Source organism: Heterodontus francisci, unplaced genomic scaffold (genome assembly GCF_036365525.1).
Source record: "Heterodontus francisci isolate sHetFra1 unplaced genomic scaffold, sHetFra1.hap1 HAP1_SCAFFOLD_59, whole genome shotgun sequence".
NCBI classification, from domain to species: Eukaryota; Metazoa; Chordata; class Chondrichthyes; order Heterodontiformes; family Heterodontidae; genus Heterodontus; species Heterodontus francisci.
The window spans coordinates 8,725,905-8,752,301 of record NW_027140758.1 but is presented as its reverse complement, the minus strand read 5'-3'; the positions used below and the strand labels follow the sequence as shown (position 1 = coordinate 8,752,301).

The following is a 26,397-nucleotide window of genomic DNA, read 5'->3' as shown; positions in this document are numbered from 1 at the left end:
GAGGTTGAAAGTGCCAAAACCTGGGATTGAACCAAGAACTGCGATTTTTAGTGCAATGCAAATCCAGCTGATCTATTTCAGCCACACACTAAAACCAGCCTTCGCTCATTGCTTTGGAAGACAATATTTACATTCAAGTGTTTGTCAAAATTTACAGAACACAACATGAGTAATATTTCCCATTGTTTTCTCAGCACTGATGGAATGTGAAGCGGGAGAAATCCCACTGATCCACACTGACCCAGAGCTGAGAGTGAAATGAGATAAAGTTCAATCTTTAGCAGCGAGACGCTGGAGAGACGTATGAGTCCTGAATCAAGGAGAGACTTTCTGATATAGTAAAAGCAAAATACTGCATATGCTGGAAATCTGAAATAAAAACAAAGGTGCTGGAAATATTCAGCAGGTCTGGCAGCATCTGTGGAGAGAGAAATAGAGATAAAGTTTCAAGTCTGTGACCTTTCATCAGAACTGCCAAAGGTTAGAAAAGAATTAGGTTTTAAACAAGTGAAGGAGAGGGGCCTGTGGGAGAGAACAAAGGGGAAGGTGTTTGATGGGGCAGAGGGGAGGAAAGATTAAATAACAAAGTTGTCCTGGGACAAAGGCAAAGAGTCCGTTAATGCTTGTGGTCAAAGACAAAGCATTTGTCCAGAGAGAGTGTTAATAGCAGAATAATGAGCAGCTCTGACTACATGAAAAACAGGCACATGGTTTCAAACACACTGTGTTTTGTGCTCCCCCTTTGGTGAATCCTTGTTCACAGCTTTCCAATTATAATGCAAAGAAATGAACACAAACAGGCTTTCTTTGGTTTAAAGAAGAAAAGTGAAACTTATTAAACTTGCTTAAACTTTAATACGGTTCATGCCTACAGATATACGATGCACCCATGCTAGCATGCACACGTGATATACAGATGCAGCTAGGGACAGAAAAAAGAAAAGATAAAGTGGAACAGTTTGAGGCAATATCTTGTTACTGTGCTTCGAGCTCACGGTATAGCACTTTTGTAGGTAATTCTTGCATTTCGTAGGGCCCAGTATTCTCCTTAAACCTTGTACATGTTGGAGACTTTTCTCTCTTTGAGATTCACATGTTTTCACAAGGTTCAGTTCTGTGGGAAAGAGATGGAGGCAGGCAGGACTGGAGAGGGTCTGCCCCATCCGGGAGCACATGGTGTTCTGAGTTCAAATCTGTGGCAAGTTCAAAAAACCAACAGCCAACTAGTCATGTGACTAAAACTGGTCTGACCACTTCTGCTGTGTATTGGGGAAGCAAAAGACTGCGTCCCTTTGTTTCAATACTGTTTGTTACTATGCAAATTTCTTTCCCGTCAGGCGCTTGCAATTTTAAGTTTTAATGTTCATGTGGCAAAAATCATGTGTGCCTCAGTCTTGGCAGGTGGGGTGGGGGGGTTTGCCTGACACCTGTCATGTTCTGAAGTTATTGAACTCAAGGATCAGTCCACAAGGCTGTAGAGTGACGAATCGAAAGATCAGGTGCTGTTCCTCGAGCTTGCGTTGATGTTCACTGGAACACTGGAGCAGGCCAAAGACAGAAATGTTGACATGAGAGCAGGGGGAAGTGTTGAAATGGCAAGCAACCAGAAGCTCAGGGTCATGCTTTCGGACTGAGTGGAGGTATTCTACAAAGCGGTCAGCTAATCTGCGTTTGGTCTCCCCAATTTAGAGAAGACCGCATTGTGAACAGAAAATACAGTACACTAAATTGAAAGAAGTACAAGTAAATCGCTGCTTCACCTGAAAGGGGTGTTTGGGGCCTTGGATAGTGAGGAGAGAGGAGGTAAAAGGGAAGCTATTACACTTCCTGCGATTGAATGGGAAGGTGCCGTGGGAAGGGGACGAGGTATTGGGGATAATGGAGGAGTGGACCAGAGTGTTGCGGAGGGAACGATCCTTTCGGAATGCTGACAGGGGAGGGGAAGATGCATTTGGTGGTGGCATCACGCTGGAGGTGGTGGAAATGGCGGAGGATAATCCTTTGGATGTGGAGGCAGGTGGGGTGGAAAGTAAGGACAAGGGGAAACCTGTCGCGAGTCTGGGAGGGATGGGAAGAGGGGAGGGCAGATGTGTGGGAAATGGACCAGACACACTCCTTGTACTCTCTGCTGACGAAGTCTGAAAAAGGGAAGAACAACCACACAACAAGGGTCTCAAATCGAAGACCCTGGGATTAAAAGTCTCATTCTCTACCAACTGAACTAACAAGGCCTGATACAGTACTTCCACTCTGTCTGTTATTGGACGGATGCAGCTGTTGGCTCCACCCCAAGGGCGGGCGTTTGTTCCACCAACCATGAAGCAGCTTCCTATCAATTCCCAAAATTATCATCTCCAACAAGAGAGAATCTAACTATCTCCCCTTGACATTCAATGGCATTATCATTGCTGAATCCCTCACTATCAACATCCTGTGGGTTGCCAATGAACAGAAACTGAATTGGAACAGCCATATAAATACCATAGCTTCAAGAGCACAATGGCAATTAGGGATGGGCAATAAATGCTGGCTTTGCCAGCAATGCCCACATCCCATGAAAGAATAAAAAAGAGATTTGCCACAATGGCAGCAGGGTGAGGGATTTCAGTTATGTGGAGAGATTGGAGAAGCTGGGGTTGTTCTCCTTGCAGCAGAGAAAGGTCAGAAGAGATTTGACACATTTGTTCAAAATCATTTTAAATAAGGCGAAACTGTTTCCAGTGGTAAAAGGGTCAGTAAGCAGAGGACACAGATATCAGGTGATTGGCAGAAGAACCAGAGGTGACATGAAAAACCATTTTTTACACAGCAATGTGTTGTGATAAAGAAAGAAAAGACTTGCATTTATATAGCACCTTTCAAGACCACTGGATATATCAAAGCACTTTGTAAACAATGAAATACTTTTGAAGTGTAATCACTGTTGTAATGTCAGAAATGCAGCAGCTAATACCCACAAACAGCAATGTGATAATGACCAACTGATCTGATTGAGGGGCAAATATTGATCACAACACCAGGGAGAATTGCTCTTCACTTGTTTGAAATTGCAACATGGGATCTTTTACATTCACCCAAACATGCAGACCAGGTCTTGGTTTAACATCCACACCTGAAAGGCAGCACCTTCAACACCCTCAGTGCTGCACTGGAGTGTCAGCTGTGAAATCTGAACCCAGAAGCTTGTGATTTCGAGGTGAGTGTGACCAACTGAGCCACAGCTTTTACCTGAGTCTCAATCCTTCTACCAACAATTTCTCTCTATCAGGTCTGTCACGACCCCTCATGATTGTGAACACCTCTATCAAATCTCCTCTCTCAGGAGAACAACCCCAGCTTCTCCAATCTATCCACATAACTGAAATCCTAACCACACGTTGCAGAAAGGAATTTTTCCTCATGTTCCTTCTGGTTTTGTGAGTCACCTTAAATCTGTAACCTTCGTTATGGACCGTTCAGCAGTTAGAAACAGTTCCTCAGTATTTACTCTACCTCAAACCTTCAAGGAAGCTCTGCAAAGTAACTGAAAATCAAGTTGTCAGAAGTGGGATTTAAACACATGCCTCCAGTGAAAGCTGCAACCTGAACAGAAAAGCTGAAACCGCTCAGTCACCTCAACTGTTCAGACCTTTTTCACCTCGTCATCACTTCTGTACTTTGAAAGGTTCACTCAGTTCAGGAACTTGTTCAATGTTACTGGAATGCTCAGTGATTGGGATATTAACTCCCCCGGGTTTTCCTGAGCTTGTTCTCGGTGTTTGGGGATGTTTGTCCTGGGCTGTGGAATCTTGCATCCCTGTAATGGACATTAACCCACTGATTGAATCTGTATTCACTGCTTTCTGCTGGTGCTGGGTAATTGCAGAGTGTGGGGCTGGAATGTTGCTGCTTGTCTCGGCCTCACTCACTCTGGAAAAGAGTGAATAATTGATGCGTCTGTTTCTGTATCTGAAATGTTACTTCGATCTGCTGTTATTAACCGAGGCAGCGCTGCAGGAGGATACGTTAATAATCTCTCACTAATCAACTGCAAACAGTCAGAATGTGTAACTTTGAGCAGCACTTTCTGCACCGTCAGGGCTGGAAAGTTGAGGGAGGGAGAGACACTGTCAGTATCTGAGTGTATACAGCACTGTGCAGAGAAAGAGTCAATATACCGGGGCTGAGACACTGTGCATCTTTTCACATTTAATCACAATAATATCCACAGTCAGGACTGAAAAGGATGAAAAACCAAATAGCAAGAGCAAAAATAAGAAAACTAAGCAATTCTAGATTAGCTGATAAGCTTTCACTGTGTTACCTGGTAGTCTACAGTTTTATATTCAATGCTTTCTCCACTGTGGCCAGGGAATGGTTTCTTCTCAAGGGCTGAATATTAACAAAACTTCTTAGAATTTAAATCTTTTAAAAGTAATTCCATGGAGCTAATGGCGAAAAGTCAAATAACTGCACCAATTATAGGAGAGCTGGTTGGTGATGACGTGGATGTGTCTGCAGTGTGCAGGACCAGTCTGTTTCTATAGATTCACAATGAATGTTCCATCTTTATTTGTAACAGTGAAACTGATAGTGGACAATGGCTATTCTGGTTGCAGCAACCTGGAGATTTAACTCATTAACACCCTGCTTTAGGGTAATTCAGGAAGCACAACATGCAGCTCTGTCAGTTAGTGTGCTTGTTTGTTCACCCACAATTTGTTGGTTTCAGCACATAAAAGGATGAGGCTTTATTAACTTAAACTCTTCTACATCTGCTGTATTACTCTTGCTGTTGATTCTTCAAAGATAAGGTTAATCAAGTCTTTCTTTGTGAAATCCATGCTGACTGTGTTTTATTATATTTTCATTTTCATATGTATTTTCTAGTTTTGGGGATTATTGTCTTTTTTATTGATTTCATTTTTATTTATTGCATTTATTGCCCATCCCTAATTCCCTGGAGAAAGTGATGGTGAGCTGCCTTCTTGAACCACTGCAGTCGATGTGATGCTGTTCGGAAGGGAGTTCCAGGATTTTGACCCATCAACAGTAAGAGAACAGTGATATATTTCCAATTCAGGATGTTGTATGGCTTAGAGGGGAACTTGCAGGTGGTGGTGTTCCCATGCATCTGCTGCCCTTGTCCTTCTAGGTGAGAGAAGTCACGGGTTTGGAAGGTGCTGTCGAAAGAGGCTTGCTGCCTTGCTGCAGTGCATCTTGTGGATGGTACACACTGCTACCACAGTGCATCGGTGATGGAGAGAGTGAATATTGTGAATGAGGTGCCAATCAAGTGGGCTGCTTCGTCCGAGATGGCGTTGAGCTTCTGAAGTGTTGTTGGAGCTGCACCTATCCAGGCAAGTGGAGAGTACTCCATCACACTCCTGACTTGTGCCTTGTCGATATTGGACGGGCTTTGGGGAGTCAGGAGGTGAGTTACTCGCCGCAGGATTCCTAGTCTCTGACCTGCTCTTGTAGCCATGATATTTATATGGCTACTGCAGTTCATTTTCTGGTCAATGGTAACCCCCAGGATGTTGATAGTGGGAGATTCAGCAAACGTAATGCTGTTGAACGTCAAGGGGAGATGGTTAGGTTCTCTCTTGTTTGAGATGGTCATTGCCTGGCACTTGTGTGACTCGAATGTGAAATATCCTTATTGTAGGGTATTGTATTGCACTGTACAGTGACAACACTTGGAAAATCCTTCATTGGCTGTAAAAGGCTTTACAAGGCCCTGTGAAATGCATGTGTTGCTTTTTCCATTGTTATCAGTGTCATTTTGATCAAAAGATAGGATTCGTGAGCACAAATTTTAAATCAATGTTGATTCAAATAATGTAAAAGCATCTATATACTTGCACCATACTTAATAATCACCATCTTCCTATCCTTACAGAGTACAATGTCTTTGACCCTGAAATTGATTCCACAATCTCAGTCCCTCAGACAATTTCATCCCAGTTCTGATGAAAGAACACAGATCTGAAATGTTAACTCTGTTTCTCTCTCCACAGATGCTGCCAGACCTGCTGAGTATTTCCAGCATTTTCTGTTTTTATTTCAGATTTCCAGTATCTGCAGTATTTTGCTCCTGTGTTACTTTGAAAGTTAAAACTGACCCACCTGTCGACAATTCACACTGGGGTCTCCCATGAAATGATTCTGTATAATGTTGATGTGATGAATACAGAGTCAGAGCACAGAGCTTCCTGTGGGAAATTGGGGATATGAAAACCAGCAGACTCTGCAGGAATTTCCACTGGGAGCACAAATTCACAAAATCTACCTTTTATATATGGATTCATTTTGATTGTCCTTCTGGAAAATTATTTTGAAACAATTTAAACATCATCCCACAGCTCCATGACCGGGTCAATTATGAGGTCATCCTCTGACAGGTCATGTGACAGCTGGAGCCACAAGACATCAGAACCAGATTTGTGACTGGATTAAAACCCGGAATCCTGTCCCAATGGCTTTTCAAATAAAGCTGTTGCTGTTTGAAAACACAGCAGTTAAACTTTCTGCCTGACCATGAGGGGAGCTAGGGAGAAATTTACAAAACTAAATCCTTTTACAAAATAGTTCGAAAACCATTAATATAGAAATCATGTGAGGATTCATCTGCAGGAGAAACAAGCAAAATACAGAAAGTACAAAGGACAGCTGAAAAGGGAAATGAGATCAGCAAGAGAGTGTGTGAGAAAAGAGTAGTGGGTCACATAACTGGGATCACTGAAGTCTTTTACCAACATATGGACTGTCAAAGAAAGGGTGGGTCAATTAGGAGATCCTGTGGAGCCAGAGGGCGTGCCTGAGGCACTAATTAAGTACATTGCATCTGTCACAAACAGGCAGATTGTGCAAATGTCACACAGTAAAGGAGGAGGATGTGGAGAAATTGGAGGGGATGAAAATAGATAAAGAGGAGATAATTACAAGGTTGGCAGCGCTCACAGTCGAAAAGTCACCCGGTCTGGATGGGCTGCATCCTGGGTTGCTGAGGGAAGTAAGGGTGGAAATAGTGGAGACTTGAGCCACAATCTTTCAATCCCCCTTTCTATGGGAATGATGCCTGAGGATTGGAGGATGCAGGTAAGCTTAGGTAGTTCGATCTCAGTTTAACTTGACCATTTTTATAATGTATCTGTTGTAATAACTAATCAGGTCAAGGAAGCCATTTTACAATTAACACATGACCAAAGGAGCCATTTTGGGTTCATTACTAACGTTTGTATCCTGCATAATTAATGAGTAGCTACCCATCATGAAACAGATGATTGTAAAGGTAATGAACCTTGATTGAGTTATAAATAATGAATCAATAATCATTTTAGAGAGAATGAGTTTTCATTTAAAGTTAGGTCAATCTAATTACTGTGAGTTTCTGTGTCTGTGTGGGAAAGGGCAGTTTCAGCGGAACGTATTCAAACAATGGACCTTTCTAGGACACCTGATAAAACCCATGGTCTGGTACATCGTGACCTTCAAGAGTCTCGATTTAATGATAGGAAACTTGTTTCAGATCAGATTGGGAGACAGTGTGAAACCACTCCATTGTACTCATGTCTGAGATTCTGAGGACAGGTGACTGTTAGTGGAAGACATCATTAAGAACTTATTAAATGTACCTGGCAACAGCTCGGACCAAATATTATTTTACAAGGTGGTGTGATGTCAATCCAGGGGTTAAAAGTAGGGATGTTGTAAGGGTTCAGTGTGCAGGAACACTAGAAGACCTCAGGGGTAAAGGCTCAGATCATCAACCAAGTTCTCCACCTGATGAGGGATCTAGGCTGGACAAAGAGGACCGTGACACTCTGAGACCAAGCTCGACCAGTCCACACACCTGCTCGAGCAGTAAAGTTATATTGTCCAAGTTTGTTCAAGATAATTTTGCTTTCAATTATTAAGTACTATTTTACTCTCAATAAAAGTTCTGGACTTATTAATCACATATCCTGTTGCTTTAATTGGTTAAAGTCATTCCCAAAGAGATTGTCCACAATAGACTTTCCAGAATTAAAAGATACATCTGCAAGGATTGCTAATGTTACAGCCCTGTTGAAAAAGAGAGATAAACCCAGGAACTACAGACCAGTTAGTCCAAAGTCGGTGGTGGGGAAACTTTTAGAGACAATTATCCAGGAGGAAATTAACTGTCACTTGGTAGAACATGGGCTAATAAATGACAGCCAGTACAGATTGGTTAACAGAAGATTGTGTATGAATTAATTAATTAATTAATTTCTTTGATGAAGTTTCAGAGAGAGTTGACCAGGGTGGTGAGGTTGATGGTGTGTGTCTGGACTTCAAAATTGTGTTTGAAAAAGTACCATAAAATAGACTTGTGAACAAAATTCGAGCGGATGGGATTAAAGGGGGTAGTGGCAGCGGGGATACAAAATTGGCTGAGGGACAGAAAGCATAAAGTAGGGTGAATGCTTGTTTTTGGGAATGGAGGGACTAATCCAGGAATGTCACTGTTGTTGCAGTATGTGCAGTGTCTGACCCTGAGCTGTCCGAGGGAGGGGGCTGTTTGTGATGTTCCTGTGGGGTGCATTATCATCAGGGTCACTCTCTGAGCTGTCACAGGGATGGGGCAGTGTGTGATATCCTTGTGCATGTCATGCAAGCCCACTGGCATGTGGTTCCAGCCTGATGCCAAGAAACAGAGCCCCAGATATGGGCAAAAAGTCTCACTTCCCTGTGGGTGTCTTGAGAGAGAAGAAGGCTGAGGGAGTAAACCTGGACAGTAAATCCGGAGTGGAGTCCCGTAGGCAGTTACCTGTTACTTATCAGGTAGTTTTCCAGCAACTCCTACAGCAGAGCAATACCAAACAGTACTGTTTTTTTCCTTTCCTTTGGACAATACTAGCAATGCTGAGAGGGGGTCCTGATGCTCAGTGTCTCCATACTATTTGCCCAGGCCTGTGCCCTGGAGAGGACACTCCAGCTTTGTGGTTAAACATTAGCACAACACGGGAAGAAACAGTTGCTGATTGTAAGCTCTCACTCAATTGGTGCAGAGTATGAGCACCAGGGGTTACTTCTGACAGTGAGAGAGATCATCATGTCTCATTGGATAACTACCACCCACTCAGTAACTGCTGTCCTGCCATGACCTACTTGCTTCAATGGATGCTTGGAGCTTAGAGAGTCATCTCTCAACAGGCAGTTCGATAATCCATGCACCAGGCAAGACAAACTTAACAAAGAAGACACCAGTCCTTCGCATCGCAAGCTGGAATGTGAGGACCATGAGTCCTGGCATAACTGACAACCTTCTGCAGGTTGATGACACACACAAGACAGCTGTGATCGACAAAGAACTCACAAGGCTCAATGTGGACATTTCTGTTCAGCAAGAAACTAGACTCGTTCAAAGTGGATCCCTCAAAGAGAAACACTACACCTTCTTCTGGCAGGGGAAAGCCCAAGAGGCAACTCGTGGGTTTCACAGTAAAAAACACGCCACTTGCAATGAGTGAACCACCCACAGTAGGCTCAGAGAGACTTCATACTCTTCACTTGTCAACAAGCGCGGGCCCAGTTAATCTCATGTGCATCTATGTCCCGCCACTCACCTCCACCCCAGATGTCAAGAATCAATTCTATGAGACACTTGACGCTGCCATCAATGGAATTCTCTGCACTGAGGGATTGTATCTTCTAGGAGATTTCAACGCAAGTGTGGGTACTGACTATAGCTTGGCCAACTAACATAGGGCACCAGGGGATTGGCAAGATGATCAAAAATGGACAGAGGTTGCTGGATCTATGCTGTCACCATGGACTCTGTGTGACAAACAGCTAATTCCAGTTCAAGCTGTGCCACAAGGTGTCCTGGAGCCATCCAAGATCACGCCACTGGCACCAGCTAGAACTTAACATCACCAGACGTACCACCCTCAGCAGTGTCCTCATCACTCACAGCTATCACAGCGCTGACTGTGACACTGACCACTCCCGAGTGCCTAGCAAGGTCAGGCTTCAGCCAAGGAAGCTTCACCCATCCAAGAAGAAAGGTCCTTCACGGATCAACACTTGCCGAACCACTGATCCAGAAAGGACCCAGGAGTTCCTCAACATCCTCGATCAGGCTCTTTCAGAAAACACCCAAGGCCTCAGTGCGGTGTCAAAGTGGAATCATCCGCACGCCACCATCTATAACTCTGCACGGGAAAAGAGATGGGAGGAATGCTGACTGGTTTGAGGCTTATTGGACTGAAATGGAGTCAGTTACTGTAACTAAGAAGAGAGCCCTCATGAACTACAAACCAGTCCCCAGCAAACAAACTCTCGATGCTCTCAGAGCTGCCAGAAACAAGTCTCTGCAGACTGCTCGGCACTGCACCAATCAATACTGGTTAAGGCTCTGCAAGAGCATACAATCTGCCGCTGAATCTGGGGGATGCTAGAGGGACATATGAAGGAATTCAACACACCAAGGTTCCTTAGACAGCACCTTCCATACCCGCAACCTCTACCAACTAGAAGGACAAGGGCAGCAAATTCATGGGAACATCACCACCTGCAAGTTCCCCTCCAAGCCACACACTATCGTGACTTGGAGCTCTCTCGCCTTTCCTTCACTGTCGCTGGGTCAAAATCCTGGAACTCCCTTCCTAACAGCACTGTGGGTGTACCAACCGCACATGGACTGCAGCGGTTCAAGAAGGCAGCTCACCACCACCTTCTCATGGGAAATGAGGGATGGGCAATAAATGCTGGCTTAGCCAGTGATGACCACATCACATGAATGAATAAAAGAAAAATTATGAAAGCAACGGGCCCAGCAGTAACTAAATCAGCACCTTTGAAGACAAAGCCAGGGACAATCATCACTGAACCTAACAAGCAGATGGAAAGGTGAGTGGAGCATTACCTTGAACTCTAGATAACGGAGAACATTGTCATTGAAGTAGCTCTCAGCGCCATTCCAGACTTCCCTGTCATGGAGGAGTTCGACAGTGAGTCCACTATAATAGAGCTCAACAACGCCATTGACCGTCTTGCCAGTGGTAAAGCCCTGCGAAATGATGGTATTCCACCTGGAATCATCAAAAGTGGAAAAGCGGCTCTGCTGCAGCATCTCCATGAACTTCTGTGTCTCTGTTGGAAGGAGAGATCTGCGCCTCTCAACATGCGTGATGCAAACATTGTCACCTTGTACAAAAATAACGGGGAATCGCAGTGACTGCAGCAATTACCGAGGCATCTCCTTGCAAAGTATTGTGGGGAAGGTCTTTGCTCACATTGCTCTGACCAGATTGCAGACCCTGGCATCACACATCTATCCTGAGTCTCAGTGCAGCTTCAGAGCTGGTAGATCGACAGTCGACATGATTGTCTCACTTCGGCAGTTCCAGGAGAAGTACTGTGAACAGTACAGACCACTCTACATTGTCTTTATAGACATCACCAAGGCCTTCAATCTTGTCAGCAGCGACGGACTCTTCAAACTGCGATGGAACATAGGCTGCCCTCCTGAACTCTTGGGCGTCATCTCTTCTTTCCACGACAACATGCACAGTACCATCAGTTACAATGGAGCAACATCAGATGCTTTCAAGATCAGCAGTGGGGTAAAGCAGGGCTGTGTCCTGGTGACAACTCTCTTCGAAACAGAGGAACATAGGAGGAGGCCAGTTAGCCCATCGAGCCTGTACTGCCATTCAATTAGATCATGGATGATCCTCTGCCTCAACACCACTTTCCCGTGCTATCCCCATATCCCTTGATGTCATGAGTATCAAGGTTTCTATCAATTTCTGTCTTGAACATGCTCAATGATTGAACTTCCACATGCCCCTGGGGTAGAGAATTCCAAAGATTCACCACCCTCTGAATGAAGAAACTCCACCCTATCTCAGTTTTAAATGGCCTTTTAAATGAAACTTTAAGGAATACAAGCCCAGTTTCCTCATCCCAGGGGTTAGTCTGGTGACCGTCCATTGCACTCCCTCAATGGCATGTATATCCTTCTTTAGATAAGGAAACCAAAACTGTACACAATACTCCAGCGCAGTCTCACCAAGGCTCTATACAATTGCAGCAAGACATCTTTACTCCTGTACTCAAGACCCTTTGTGTGAAGGCCAACATACCATTTGCCTTCCTAATTGATTGCTGCACCTGCATGCGAGCTTTTAGTGTCTCATGAACAAGGACACCCAGGTCCCTTTGAACATCAACACTTCCCAAACTCTCACCATTTAAGAAATACTCTGTCTTTCTGTTTATTCTGCCAAAGTGGATAACTTCACACTTATTCATATAATGTTCCATCTGTCATTTCATTCAGTTATCCTCTCCAAGTCCCCTGGAAGCCTCCTTGTAAACTCCTCACAGCTCACATCCTTTACAATTAGCATACTCTTCTCCATGCTGCAATTGTACACTTTCAGTGACTCAGATGGGGGTGTCCACCTGCATACCAGAGCTGATGACAAGCTGTTCATCTTGGCAAGACTGCGCGCCAAGACTAAAATGAGTCAGTTCCTAGTCTGTGAGATGCTGTTTGCTGATGACGCTGTGCTGACATCCCATAATGAAATTCACTTGCAGCAGTTTGTATATCGGTTCTCCCTGGCCTGCAAGGAGTTTGGACTGATGATCAGCATCAAGAAGATGAAAGTTATGGGCCAGGACGTCGAGACTCCATCTTCCATCAAAATCGACAACCTCACTTTGGAGGATCAACAATCACCAGCAATCTGTCCCTTGATACTGAAATCAGCACCAGGATTGTCAATGCTGCAGCTGTCATGTCAAAGTTGAGAAGACCAATGTGAACCAACAGCAAACTGACCAAAAATACGAAGCTCTGCGTGTACCAGGCTTGTGTTCTCAGCACCCTCCTTTATTGTTGAGAAGCATCAACAACTTATACAAGTCAAGAAAAGCAGCTGGACAGCTTCCACCTCCACTGTCTCAGATGGATATTGGGCATCTCCTGGCAGGACAGAGTGCCGAATGCAGAAGTGCACCAGCGTGCAGGGATCCGCAGCATGTTTGTCCTCTTGAGTCAGCGGTGACTCTGTTGACTGGGTCATGTGTGCTGAATGGATGACGGTCGCTTTGCCAAAGACATGCTCTATGGTGAGCTTGCTATCAGCATGAGACCAACAGGTCACCCACGTCTATGATACAAGGACATCTGCAAACGAGATCTCCAGCAGACTGGGAGTGTAGTCGATGCATGGGAAGTCCTTCCTGCTGACTGGAATTCCTGGAGAAAGGCATTCAGGAAGACGATGGGAAAAGCAGAGGACAAAAGAAATGACCAGTTGGGGGGAAAGAGAGCTCAGAGGAAGGAAAAATTATCAGTCGACCTCGGGCCAATGATATTCATCTGTACCAGCTGTGGAAGGGATTGTCACTCACGAGTCATCCTCTACAGCCACAACAAACGATGTTTAATACAGAAGTGACCTACACGGCAGGCGTAGCCCATCGCCGTCCGAGACGGACAGTTGCCTATTACTATTACAGCGACAGCTACAACTACAAGAGCGGGTCAGAGGCTGGGAACTCTGCGGCGACTAACTCACCTCTTGACTCACCAAAGCCTGCCCACCATCTACAAGGCACAAGTCAGGAATGTGATGGAATACTCATGCCTGGATGAGTGCAGCTCCAACAACACTCAAGAGATTGACACCATCAGGTCAAAGCAGCCCACTTGATTGGCACCCCATCCACCACCTTAAACATTCATTCCCTCTAGCACCAGTGCAGAGTGGCAGCAGTGTGTAACATTTACAATATTTACTGCAGCAACTTGCCAAGCCTCCTTCAACAGCACCTTCCAACCCACAAACTCAACCACCTAGAAGGACAAAGGTAGCAGACGCATGGGAACATCACCACCTTCAAGTTCCCCTCCAAGTCACACACCCTCCTGACTTGGCACTATACCGCCATTCCTTTACTGTTGCAGGGTCAAAAACCAGGAACACCCTCCCAAAAAGCACTGTGGAGGTGCCAGAGGACTGAACAGTGGCAAATGTGACTTCCTATTTCAACAAAGGGTGTAAGGGGTAACTACAGGCCAGTGTGATTAACAGCAGTGGTGAGTAAGGTTTTCGAAACAATATCAGGGAAAAAATCAACAGTCACTTGGAGAGATTTGAGTTAATTGCGGAGAGTGAGCATGGATTTATAAATGGGAGTTCATGCTTGACTAACTGCATTTTTTGATGAACTAACAGGAAGATGATGCAGCGAATGTTGTTGATATGGATTTTAAGAAAGGATGGATGGATGGATTAAGAATGAATGATAAGGTAGCACATAAAAGGGTGGTTAACAAAATTGAGGTTCATGGAATAGGAGAGTCACTTCCAATTGGATAGAAAATTGCTTTAAGGACAGAAAATAGCGAATCATAGTAAATGGTTCTTTGTCAGACTGGAGGATAGTCGACAGTGGGTGTTCTCCAGTGGTCACTGCGAGAACCACTGCTTTTTCTGCTATATGTAAATGACTCGGATCTTGGAATATCGAGTAGAATCTCAAAATATACCGATAACACCAAACCTGGAGGAGTGGTAAACAGTGAGGATGATATGACCTGCCTGCAACAGGACAGTGATAGGCTAGCAGAATGGGCAGACAGGTGGCAGATAGAATTTAATAGTGACTCGTGTGAGGTGATGCACTTTATCAGAAGGAATTGGGAGAGACAATATATACTTGATAGCAAAGTTCTAAACAGAACTAAAAATAATGCACCTTGTCAGTGGCTTGTTGGTCCAGGGGTATGATTCCCACTTTGGGTGTCTGATTGGTTAATATGCGAGAGGTTAACAGACTAGCCCTTCTTCATTTGTGTTTTTAGTTGAAGGTCATCAATTGGTTGCAGCCTCACAGAAAGCGAAATTGACGTTCATACAGATCCTGTTTGAGGACCAGAGAACTGGATTCAAAGAGCCTGTTGACAAAATTGAAATGAACAAAATGTACAGGTCGCCAAGTGGGTGTCTGAAGGTGGAGCAGTAACTGAGAGCTGGATCCAAAAACAACATGACTAGTAGCTAGTATGGAATGGAATTCTTCTGTGTTTCTGTTGTTCGGTTTCGATTAGGCTGGCACAGTGGCGCAGGGTTAGACCCACAACCTCACAGTTTCAGGGCCCTGGGCTCAATTCTGAGTACTGCCTGTGAGAGTTTGCAAGTTCTTCCTGTGTCTGTGTGGGTTTTTGCTGGGTGCTCTGGTTTCCTCCCCCCTCCAAAGACTTGCAGGTGATAGGTAAATTGCCCGTAGTGTAGGTAGGTGGTAGGGAATATGGGATTCCTGTCGGGTTAGTATAAATGGGTGGTTGTTGGTCGCCACAGACTTGGTGGGCCGAAGGGCCTGTTTCAGTGCTGTATCTCTAATAATAATATCTCATCGATTTTCTTGTTTTTCTCTTTTTTGATGCGTTTGAATAATTGTGGATCCTTCTTCAGGGTGTTTCCATTCACCAGGAAGCTCTGACCTCTGATGATGTTGATCATAATAAGCTTCTGATAGTTTTGGAACTGAGCAAATTTCCTTTGCTTGAGTCTGCAAGATGTAACTCAGTCTGTCATGTGGATCCAAGGGAGGATTTGAAAGTCACCCCTGCATTGGAGCATACAGTTGTATCCATCCAATAAGAGAGTGAGTAGAAGTGACAGTTCAGTCAGTCGAATATGAGACTTTTAATCTCAGGGTTGTGAGTTTGAGTGCCATTCTGCTTTTCCCTTTTTTGGGGCTTCATTAGCAGAGAGTACAAGGAGTGTTTGAAATGAAATTCAACAACAGTATGAGAAAGTCTCACTTTGATTCAGGACTCTTCTCTCTGCAGCATCTCGCTGCAAAAGATAGAACTTTATCTCATTTCTTTCTCAGCTCGGGGTCAATGCGGCTCGGTAGGACTTCTGGCTGTCTCCCGCTTCACAATCCAGCAGTACTGAGAAAGCAATGGGGAATATTACTCACATGTTGTGTTCTGTAACCTTTCGGAAAAATTGAATGTATGTATTTTCTTCCAAAACAAGGACACAAAGACATTAACCAAGTGGGGCTGAAATAGCTCAGTTGGGGGAGTGTTAGATTGAAGATCTAAAGGCAATTTCAATTCTTTATGCGTCCCATGCTTTTGTTCTGATTTTCCAGTTGCACAATTTACTTTGAAATTATTTACCAAGCACCAGTGGATTGGATTTGAGAAACAACACAGAGTCATTTACAGCACAGAAGGTGGTCGTTTGGCCTATCATGTCCATGCTGGCTCTTCCCGGAGCAATCTAGTCAGTTCCACTCACCAGCTCGATCCCTTTCCTCCTGCAAGTTTCTTTCCTTCAAGTATCCATCCAATTTCCTTTTCAAATCATTGATTGTCTCTGCTTCCACCACACTCGTGGGTCAGGTCATTACCACCCACAACATAAAAAAGTTCCACCTCATCAAGGATGGGAAATATTTATATCTTCTATATTTAGCTTATTGTTTATTTCTATGAGAAGAGAATGGCAGTCAACATGAAAGGGAACCCAAAGATCTTTGAGCAGTAGATAAGTAATCAGTGGGTAGTAAGAGGTGGAGTGGGCCTTATTAAAGACAAAGAGGATAGTACATGCTGAGAGGTGCTGGGCAATGTTAATATATTTAATGAGTACTTTGTATCAGTGATCACTAAGGAATTGGAATCTGACAAAATATCAGTAGAAGCGGAGAGAGTAGAGGCAATGGATCGGGTACAAATTGAGAGAGGGAGCTACTAAAAAGGCTGGCTGTGCTTCGGGTAGATAAATCACCTGGTACGGATGGCTTACATCCCAGGTTGCAAAAGGAAATGCGTATGCAGATAACAGAAGGGCTTGTTATAATCTTCCAATCTTCCCTGGATACGGGGGAGGTGCCAGAGGATTGAACAGAGGCAAATGTGACACCCTTATTCAAGAAAGGCTGTAAGGACAGTCTGGGTAACTACAGGCCAGTTAGATTAACAGCAGTGGTGGGTAAGGTTTTAGAAAGAATAATCAGGGTAAAAAATCAACAGTCACTGGAGAGGTTTGAGTTAATTAAGGAGAGTGAGCAGGGATTTATAAATGGAAGTTCATGCTTGACTAATCTAACAGCATTTTTTGATGAACTAACAGAGAAGGTCGATGAAGGGAATGCAGTGGATGTTGTTTATATGGATTTTATGAAAGTATTTGATAAGGTATCACATAAAAGGGTGGTTAACAAAATTGATGTTCATGGAATAGGGGGATCAGTGTCCAATTTGATAGAAAAGTGGCTTAAGGACAGAAAACAGTGAGTCATATTAAATGGTTCTTTGTCAGACTGGAGGATAGTCGACAGTGGTGCTCCCCAGGGGTAAGTGCTAGAACCACTGCTTTTTTTGCGACAGATAAATGACTTGGATCTTGAAATATAGAGTAGAATCTCAAAATATGCCGATAACACCAAACCTGGATGAGTGGCAAACAGTGAGGATGATATGAATTGTTTGCAACAGGACAGTGATAGGCGAGCAGAATGAGCAGACAGGTGGCAGATGGAATTTAATAGTGACTGATGTGAGATGAAGTATTTTAGCAGAAGGAATAGGGAGAGACTCAATGCTACAGTTGTGAAGAATGTGCAGGAGTGGAGGGACTTGGGTGCATGCCCATCAATCTTTGAAGTTGGCAAGACATATTGCGAGAGTGGTTAGCAAAGTATATGGGATCTTGGGCTTTATAAATAGAGGTATTGAGTACAAAAGCAGGGCAATTATGCTGAACCATTATAAAGCTCTGGTTTGGCCCCAATTGGATGTTGCGCCCAGTTCTGCTCACCACACTTTAGAAAGAATGTGCGGATCCTTGAGAGGATGCAGAGGAGATTTACCAGAATGGTTCCAGGGATGGAGGATTATAGTTTCAAGGTTAGGCTGGAAAAGCTAGGGTTGTTCTGCCTGTGTCAAAGGAGATTGAGGGGAGAATTGATAGAGGTGCAAAAGGCTATGACAGTTTTAGATAAGTTGGCAAGGAAAAATTGTTCCCATTAACTATTGGTACAAGGACTAGGGACACAGATTGAATGTTTTGGGCAAGAGATGCAGGGGGAATGTGCGGAAGAACCTTTTTTACACAGTGATTGGTAATGATCTGCAAATCGCTGCCCACGAGGGTGGTGGAAGTGGAAACAATCGATGATTACAAAAGGAATTTGGATGGGCACTTGAAGGAATTAAATTTACAGGGCTACGGGGATCGAGCATTTGAGTGGGACTGACCGGATCGCTCCCTGGAGAGTCGCCATGGATTCGATGGGGCGAATGGCCTCCTTTTATACCACAAATGACTCAGTGTCTCGATGACTCCAGGTCACTCGCAGAGTCAAGAAAACAGAGTGATGGATTTAACACAACATTATAAGTTATGTTTGTTTTGACAAAATGCAATAATAACTCGTCTCCACTCCTAGTATTTCTAAATCCCACACATTCACCGTAATGTGAACAATTATTTCCTGTTGTGTCTCACTCAGATTTGTAAACTTCACTGTATTGGAGTGAGGTGACATCTACTGGCAGGACACAAGAACTGCAGTCAAGCGGCAGAAACTCCATAGTCTGTCAGGGTTAAAGAAACATTGCAATGTGAGGAAATAGTGAAGGGGTTTGATTGGGTAGATGGAGACATGATTCCACTTGTCTGAAGCAAGGGCCGGAAATATGAAATTGTCATTCATAAAAGAAATGAGGAATTCATGAAAAATGTAATTACGTAGTGAATGGTTAGAATGTGGATAGAATAGAAAGTGAGATTGGATGGACAGAAGCAGTCTGAAAGGATGGCTGAGACAAAAGGTGAACACCCTGAAACGTTAACTGTGTTTCTCTCTCCACAGATGCTGCCAGAGCTGTTGAACATTTCCAACACTTTCTGTTATGATTTCAGCATTTACAGGATGTTGCTTTGATCTGAAAAAAAATGGATGAACAGCTTTTCCACAGGAGCTAAAAACACATGTATTGTCAGTGGCTCGTTGGTCTAGAGGTATGATTCTCGCTTTGGGTGTACAATTGGTTAATATGCGAGAGGTCCCGGGTTCAACTCCCGGACGAGCCCATTCTCTTTTGTGTTTTTAGTTGAAGGTCATCGATCGGTTGCAGCCTGCCAGCAGGCGGAATTGACTTTCATGCGGAGCCTGTTTGAGGACCAGAGAACTGGATTCAAAGAGCCTGTCGACAAAATTGAAATGAACAAAATGTACAGATCACCAAGGGGGTGTATGAAGGTGGAGTAGTAACTGAGAGCTGGATACAGGAACAACACGACTAGTATCTGGTATGGAATGGAATTCTTCTGTATTTCTGTTGTTTGCTTTGGATTAACTCATGGATTTATTGGTTTTTCACTTTTTTGATGCGTTTGAAGAATTGTGGATCCTTCTTCAGGGTGTTTTCTTTCACCAGGTAGTTCTGACCTCTGATGATGTTGATCGTAATCAGCTTCAACTCACTGATAGTTTTGGAAGTGAGCAGATTTCCTTTGCTTAAGTCTACAACATGTAACTCAGACTGACATGTGGATCCATGGGATGATTTGAAAGCTGCCCCTGCAGTGGAGCATACAGTTGCATCCATCCAATAAGAGACTGAGTAGAAGTGATAGTTCAGTCAGTCGAACATGAGACTTTTAATCTCAGGGTTGTGAGTTTGAGTGCCATTCTGTTTTTCCCTTTTTTGGGGCTTCATTAGCAGAGAGTACAAGGAGTGTGTGACATGAAATTCAACAACAGTATGAGAAAGTCTCACTTTGATTCGGGACTCCTCTCTCTGTAGCATCTCGCTGTGAAAGATTGAACTTTATCTCATTTCTTTCTCAGCTCGGGGTCAGTGCGGCTCAGTGGGACTTCTGGCTGTCTCCCGCTTCACAATCCATCAGTGCTGAGAAAGCAATGGGGAATATTACTCATATGTTGTGTTCTGCAACCTTTCAGAAACAATTGAATGTATGTATTTTCTTCCAAAACATTCATTCTCAGCACAGAGAAAAATAGAGTATATGATTGACTGTCTCAGTAAGTGGGAAATGTTTAAAATATGTTGTGACCAGTGGAGAAATGGGATGAGAATATAGTGCCCTCTTCTGATTTCAACTGTAAAAGCATTTGTTATTTGGTTCTGGAGCTTAGTTGGCGAAAACACCTGCCTATTAAATAGGAAATCCTGGGTTCAACTCCCAGCAGAGCCTCATGTCATTATTAGCAACATGGTTTAGAAGGTCACATCTGTGTCTTGTGAGCTTGAACTCATAATTCAAGTTACATGATGAATTTCAGTCACAGGAGAAAACAACCTTTGTGAAGGATGTGAGGTTGGAATGGCTGTTCCTCCTTATCCAGAAATTCAGTCCTGATATTTCAAAGGTAACTTCTTTGATAGAAATTTGTTCACCGTTCCATTCAACCTGGAAAACAGTTTGACATTAATCTCACTGAAGGAACGTGTGACCGCGTTCTGTGTTGCAGAGTGTTTGTGTCATTATGTGTTGCTTTTAACCGAGACTGGGACATGACACAAGTGGGAGGGTTTATCTGAGGTTTGGAATATTTGTCAGACAGGAACAAGAAAAATCAAAGTAACCAAATAAGAAAACCTATGTCTCGTGGTTACCGAGAAAAGGTCAGAATATATTAAACTTTGTTCCATTCAATACAACGGTGTGAACTTTGACCTTTCCTGCCTTTTATAAACAAAATTTGAAGTGTCTCAGTAAAAATGTTCAGTGTTGATGAGAGTGGGGTCTGGGTGAGCATCTGCTGAGTGTAACAGGGTCAGGACTGGATGCAGGAAGTTCTCTGACAGTCTCTCTCTCTCTCTGATGGGTTGAGTTGATTTTCAACTGGCAGCTGTTGGTGTTTCGATAAATCAAGTTCCCTCCACTGATTTTTTTGGACAGACAGTGCAGTATAAGGATGTAAAGGGTTAATGCTGAAGACAGTGGGAACAACCCCTTCCACTGTCAGAGTGATGATGTCACAGTCACATGAGATGAGGTTTGGGAGAAGAGAGAGCAGCACCAATGATGCGAGCTTCGGAGGCTTGATGAGTGTGCATATAGTATTGTGTAAATTAGAAAAGAGTTCTTAGTTCTTTCAGCAGGAAATGTGTCCAAAAAATATCGAGAAACTCACAACTTTATTATTCAGGAGTCGGAACACAGACATTAACACCAAGTGACAGTTCTGGGTTGATTAACAAAAAAAAGGTAGCGAATAATATTGCTCACTGATTGAAATCCCCCAGTGAGGAGACAGTTAAACAGGTGATCTGTTGGGGCATCCTTCGATCCAAGCTTTCTGCAGCGTTTAATCTCCCTTTTTGGTGAAATTCTCTGTTATTTGCAACTTTTTTTAATCCAGCTTTGATGGGCGAGTGAAAAAACTGAAAAAAATTGAACAGTTCCATTCTTTCTTTTCTTCCTTCTTTCCTTCTTTCCATCAGTTTTGCTTTTCTGTCTCAGATCAATATAGTGATGAGAATCCCAATTTAATCTATTGATTCTGGTGCTTTATCCATTCCAATCAGAATTCAACATTCCAATCTAATCTATTTGTTATTCCACAGTGTCTCTCCATGTGTTTTATTCTGTTGTATTCTCTCACAGTCTGTTTGATGATCAATCTTACATCTCACTCTCTGTTCTGGTGAAGATCAGAAGCAGTGATATCTGTTTACACCACCCGACAAGTCGGTCTGAGACTGTGCCTCGCTGATCATGTGGGGTTCGGAACATAGGAACAGAAGTCGGCCATTCAGCCCATTGAGTCTGCCCCGCCATTCAATATGATCATGGCTGATCATCCACTTCAATGTCCTTTTCCCCACACTTTCGTCATATTCCCTTATGTCATTTGTATTTAGAAATCTGTCAATCTCTGCTTTAAACATACTCAATGACTGAGCTTCCACAGCCCTCTGGGGTACAGAATTCCAAAGATTCACAACCCTCTGAATAACAAAATTTTTTCACATCTCTGTCCTAAGTGGCTTGCCCCTTATTTTGAAATTGCGTCCCCTGGTTCTCGACTCCCCAACCAGGGGAAACATCTTAGCTGCATCTACCCTGACTGTCCTTTAAGTATTTTGTACGTTTCAATGAGATCACCTCTCATTCTTCGAAACTCTAGAGAATACAGTCCCAGTTTCCCAATCTCTCTTCATAGAACAGTCCCACCATCCCAGGAACATGTCTGATGAACCTTCGTTGAACTCCCTCCATGGCAATACTATCCTTCCTCAGGTAAGGAGACCAAAACTGCACACAGTACTCCAAGTACGGTCTAACCAAGGTTCTATACAATTGAAGCAAGAATTCACTAATCCTGTACTCAAATCCTCTTGTGATAAAGGCTAACATACTATTAGCCTTTCTAATTGCTTGCTGCACCTGCATGTTAGCTGTCAGTGACTTATTGACATGGATACCAGGTCACCCTTATACTTTATACCTCAGTTAATAAAGGAAAGGATTCCATATACCTGCTGAACCACCTTATTGACCTGTACTGCTACTTCAGGGATCTGTGGACATTCACTCCAACATCCCTCACTTCCTCTGCACCGTTCAGTGTTCTCCCATTAATTGTGTATTCCTTTGCCTTTTTTGACCTCCCAAATGCATCACCTCGCCTTTGTCCAATTTGAATTCCATTTACCACTTCTCTGCCCACCTGACCAGTCTATTGATATCTTCCTGCAGTGTACAGCTATCCTCCTCCCTATCAACAACACGGACAATTTTTGTGTCATCTGCAAACATCTTGATTGTGCCCTCTACATTTATGTCTATATCATTAATATATACCACAAAAAGCAGGGGACCTAGTTCTGAGCCCTGTGGAACACCACTGGAAACAGTCCTCCAGTTGCAAAAACACCTGTAACCAATTCCTTCTTGTTTCCTGCCACTGAGCCAATTTCGTATCCAGCTTGCTACATTCCCCTGGATCGCATGCGCTTTTATGTTTTTTAAACCAGTTTGCCATGTGGGACCTTGTCAAAAGCCTTGCTAAAATCCATGTAGACCACATCAACTGCACTATCCTCACAATCCTCATTGTTACTTCTTCAAAAAATTCAATCAAGATAGTCAGACAGGAGCTTCCCTGAACAAATCCATGCTGATGATTCTTGATTAATCTGAGCCTTTCTCAGTGCCGGTTTATCCTGTCTCTCAGAATTAATTCCAATAATTCGCCCACTATTGAGGTTAGGCTGACTGGCCTTTAAGTGTTCATTCGCTTCCTTTTTCAAGAATGGTGCAATGTTAGCAATAAAAACAAAAAGTGCTGGACATACACAGCAGGTCTGGCAGCATCTGTGGAGAGAGAAGCAAAGTTAACATTTCAGGTCAGTGACCTTTCATCAGAACAGAAACATTAACTTTGCTTCTCTCTCCACAGATGCTGCCAGACCTGCTGTGTATTTCCAGCACTAATAGTTTTTATTTCAGATTTCCAGCATCTGCAGAATTTTGCTTTTATTGCAACGTTACGAGACCTCCCATCCTCTGGCATCACACCTGTATCCAGTGAGGGATTGGAAACTGGTCAGACCTTCCACTATTTCCTTCCTGGCTTCTTTTAACCTCCTGGGGTACATTTCATCCGGCCCTGATGATTTATCCACTTTCAAGGATGCTAATCCCATTTATACAACTTCTCTCCCTCAGTTTATCATGTCCAATACTTCACACTCCTTCTCCTTAATTACAATATATGCATCACCCCCTCATTTGTGAAGACAGTAAAGTATTCATTAACAAACATACCCACATCTTCAACCCTGATGGGCCCTACTCTTTCCTCAGTTGCCTCTTACTCCAATGTATTGATGAAACATCTTTGGATCCATTTTTATTTTGCTTGTCAATATTCTTTCATGCTCTCTGTTTGCTCTTCGTCGCTGCTCCCAAATGCCTCTAGTTAAGTCAAAAGACAATTTATCAGAAGTGGGATCACAAGGCCGAAAGTGGGGATGTTCACTGATGATTGCACAATGTTCAGCACCATTCATGACTCCTCAGATACTGAAGCAGCCCGTGTCCAGATGTTGCAAGACCTGGACAACATCCAGGCTTGGGCTGATAAGTGGTTAATAACATTTGCGTCACATAAATGCCAGGCAATGACCATCTCAAACAAGAGAGAATCTAATCATTTCCCCTTGATGTTCAATGGCATTACCATCACTGAAACCCCCACCATCAACATTGGGGGAGTTACCATTGACAATAAACTGAACTGGACCAGCCACATAAATGCATTTGCTACAAAAGCAGGTCAGAGGCTAGGAATTCTGCAGTGAGCAACTTACCTCCTGTCTCCCCACATCTTTACATTTTTCCACCATTTACGAGGCACCAGTCAGGAGTTTGATGGAATACTCTCCACTTGCCTGGATGAGTGTAGCTCCAACAACACTCAAGTAGACTGCTTGATTGCCCCCATCCAGCAGCTTCAACATTCACTCCATTCACCACTAATGCACAGTGGCAGCAGTGTGTACAATCTACATGATGCACTACAGCAACACACTAAGGCTCCTTCAACAGTACCTTCCAAACTCTGAACCTCTACTACCGAGAAGGACAAGGGCAGCAGATGCAAGGGAGCACTACCACCAGCAAGTCCCTCTCCAAGCCACACACCATCCTGACTTGGAACTGTATCGCCATTCCTTCATTGTCGTTGGGTAAAAATCCTGGAACTCCCTTCCAAACAGCACTGTTGGTATTCCTGCATCTCAAGGACTGCAGCGGCTCAAGAAGGCAGCTCACCACCACTTTGTCAAGGGCAATTTGTAATGGGCAATAAATGCTGGCATAGCCAGCGATGCCTATGTCCCAGGAACAAATGAAAAAAGTGAGGAAATAGTGAAGGGCTTTTATAGAATACACAGAGACATGTTTCCACTTGTGGTGGTTTCAGAAATAAGAGCCAAAAATATAAAATCAACATTCATAAAACCAATGAGGAATTCATGAAAAATGTATTTATGCAGTGAATGGATAGAATCTGGAATTTGCTATCACAGGGAGAGGTTGGGGTGAATAGTATTGATGCACTTAAGGGGAGGTGGAACAAATGAACAAGTGTATGGGGAGAAATGAATTGAGGGATATACATATCGGGCTTCATTTTTTAAAATTTGTGCATATGAAGCAGGATGGCTGGAAATATGTGTAGAGCAGAGAGCAGTTGGGATGATCCCAATGCAGTGTTTTGTCTGGATGGATCTGCCCAGAACATTTGTGATGCAAGAGCTGGGAGCTTCAGTACTTCAGTGGAGGCTGATACTGACACTGGTTTTCATTTGTGGGTGTTCTTAATGATTATTAATTGAGAAATTAAATTCACCTCTTTGATATTTTGCCCCTCACCTGTTCTTGAGTTATAAGATATATTTTTTCTTCATAGAGGCAAATACTTGAAGGTATCGTGATGAATGTGATGGTTGCTGCACTTGAGGCACAAGGAACAGTACAGCCAACTCCTCTCACACACAGTAGGTACATTATCACTCAGAGTACAGAGGGATAGACAGTTCATCAGTTCCCTAGTCTCAGACTGCAGAAGTAGTCAGGCCCACATTCATTCCAAGTTCCAGAGACACATTTTCAATCAAACAAAGCAGGAGAAAAAAAAGTTGTTTCCATTTCGCCCCAATTCAGTCCCACTGACAGTCAGATACATCAATCACAGGTCAAAATCACACCCACTAGCAGATTGAAATACAATGTGTCAATCTAAATATAATGCAGACTCAGCGAGCAATTAAATATCAGATAGAATTGGCACACGCTACTGATTGAATGGCACAGAATCTAAGCTAATGATGTACCCTGAGATTTAAATTAAATATCATACCCAAAGCTCACACCCATTCATTATAAAGGATGTTTAAACATCCCCATAGTGTACCCTGAGATACAAGTTACATACAAGTCCAACATTCATTACAGTGAAAGTTTCAAAGATGCTGAAAGATATTGTAAGCTGAGACACAAATTAGATACCAGTTCAGAACTCACGCACGCTGTGAAATTGAAAGATACAGAATCAATTCGATTAGTGTAGATTGATCTAATCATTATATACCATTCTAAAAACTCATACAATATCAAACTGAAATACAGTATTAATTCCATTAGTGTAGATTGATCTAAACATTATATACCATTCTAAAAACTCATCCAATATCAAACTGAAATACAGTATTAATTCCATTAGTGTAGATTGATCTAAACATTATATACCATTCTAAAAACTCATACAATATCAAATTGAAATACAGTATCAATTCTATTAGTGCACATTGACCTAAACATTACATACTATTCCAAAAACTCATACAGTATCAATTCCATTAGTGTA

At 43.2% G+C, this 26,397-nt stretch overlaps 1 non-coding gene across 1 annotated transcript; it reads left to right on the top strand.

Annotated features, from left to right (window-relative positions):
- The first annotated feature begins 18,993 nt into the window (after positions 1-18,993).
- trnap-ugg (transfer RNA proline (anticodon UGG)) lies at positions 18,994-19,082 on the top strand. The gene is given in 2 exon segments: positions 18,994-19,029; positions 19,047-19,082. It is a non-coding gene; the product is annotated as a tRNA-Pro (tRNA).
- The last annotated feature ends 7,315 nt before the right edge of the window (positions 19,083-26,397 follow it).